At 33.9% G+C, this 2,214-nt stretch overlaps 1 pseudogene; it reads left to right on the top strand.

Annotated features, from left to right (window-relative positions):
* The first annotated feature begins 2,005 nt into the window (after nucleotides 1–2,005).
* LOC114637239 overlaps nucleotides 2,006–2,214 on the top strand; it is a 532-nt pseudogene continuing 323 nt past the window's right edge.

Here is a 2,214-nt window from a genome sequence, read left to right as displayed (position 1 = left end):
ATTAGTATAACTTGGTGTCCATATTCTTACTTCAGCTACAAACACTTAAATTTTTTCTATTAAAGTCCTTAACTGCAAGCTCATGAAACTATCTATGTGGATCAGGGAAAACCTATTTTAGGAAGGACCCAACATATCTCCTGTCTCATTTACATGAATGCTCAATATTATTTATAGCTTTCTCAACTCTCAGTGTACTTGTTTGATTGGACATATTAAAATCTTAATATTAATGAACTAGTTTAATTTATCAGATTGAAATGTTAATTTAAATGAACCAATATAAATTTATTATGAAAAATAATTATAAACATGTTTATCATTTAACCAACCACAAAGAAAAATACTGTAAAAGCAAAGAATTTGAAAAGATGGAAACTGTGAAAAACATAAGGGAGATCTTTGATTTGTTCTGATTTCTATTGTGTATATAAGATGTTGAAGAAATCAAACAGTATGGGGATATTCTAGAAAGATTCAAGTTATGACTGAGGTACAGAAAACAGGAGACAAGAGGCTTTCAAACACAAAAGTTGTATCAGATGAAACAAAAGTTATCTACTTTATTTAACAGAGAGTTTTTTTCCTATACTTGGAGGATCTTTCTGTGGAGCACACACTGGTTTGAATTCAGCATGCTGCTGCCACAGGTCCTGGGAGTCATTTTCTTATGTCATTGTCTGGAAGACCACTTTAACTACAATCAAATTCCAACATCCTGTCAGGTATTTGGATGTAGGTTCATTCTTTGAGAAAGAGGTGTGAGGGAGCTGGAGTGAGGTTTTCCTGTCATAAGAGAGATGCCATAAAATGAAAAAAAAATGCCTCAACATTGAAAATAGTGACCTCAAATTTTATTCTGCAATTACATTTGTATGCACAGAAATTTTAACTATACTTGAAAATATGTGATGATATTTCATTTGGTTTTGTTTCCTAGAACTCACTAATAGAACAGCAACAACAACAACAGCTACAAAAAAAAAAAAAACATGCAGGAAGCTGACACTCCATTTAATTCTCATCAGCCCCCAAACACCAACATGAATCTTACAAGGGGAGAATGATGGGTTATTTTCAGTCCCTCAAATATCAAAAAGACCATGACTTAAGCATGACTTCTATTGGAAACATGAATGACTTTAAATTTGCAATCTCTTCTTGGATATTGGCCATTTTCCTCTGCAATGTAAACTATCTCAAGAATTCACCGTCTGTTTTTGTAATTGTCTCTGTTCTGGTAAGAGCTAATATCTCATTGGTGGCTACACATGAAGTAAGTACTATGGCCAGCAGTTAAATAGGAATAGAATTCAAATAGAAGCTTCTTGTCCCCTAAAATACTCTTTAAAATGAAATAGACTATCTAAACTGAGAGTGTTATGTGAGTATTCCCCTTACACAAGTATTTTAATTGATTTCAATAACTCCTGCATAGTCCTTAAAAGCATTTTTTACACTTGATTCCACATAACCAATATCTGCTTGCTATAATGACAGTGTTGTTGTCTATGAGAGAATAGCTGTGTTCTGTAGACAACCAAACCATATTGAAGTTCTGGGTATATTTCCTATAAATGCCTATTTCATTTGCTAACATGGTACTCTGTCCAAGTTATACATAACCAATCAAATCTATGTTCAAAATCTCATTCCACAGTCCATCATTGACTCACTATTGATGACTTAAAGAAAAGCAATGGGTTTCAACTGTGGTGGTGGAAGAATGCTTTTTCACGAGGCAAACCAAACCACATTCCTAGAATGAACCCAGTGATGTTCATTCTCCTGTAACTACTGTTTTATGAGTGGATAGTGTGAGATCTATGGAGATGAGAAAAATGTGTTCTCACTTAAGTTTCTCAATAAGTATGGATGATAGAGTACATAGAGTGTAATTATTGAAATAAATATTAATAAAAAATAAATAATGCCTTTGAGTCTTTCCAGTGCATTTAATATATTATTTTATTCTCCAGCTCCTACCACAAGTTCTGATGCCAAAATGATTGTGAAAAATATAACCACAATGAGTGGATTTCTCCTCATGGGGTTCTCTGACAACCATGAGCTGCAGATCTTGCATGCTTTGCTATTCTTAGTGACATATCTACTTGGCTCAGCAGGGAACTTCATCATTATCAACATCACAACTCTGGACCCACAGCTCCAGTCTCCAATGTATTACTTTCTGAAGCACCTTTCCATTCTGGA

This window comes from Grammomys surdaster, unplaced genomic scaffold (assembly GCF_004785775.1).
Source record: "Grammomys surdaster isolate TR1022 unplaced genomic scaffold, NIH_TR_1.0 125231, whole genome shotgun sequence".
NCBI lineage: Eukaryota > Metazoa > Chordata > Mammalia > Rodentia > Muridae > Grammomys > Grammomys surdaster.
The sequence above is the reverse complement of the archived record's forward strand: the minus strand, read 5'-3'. Positions and strand labels throughout refer to the sequence as shown.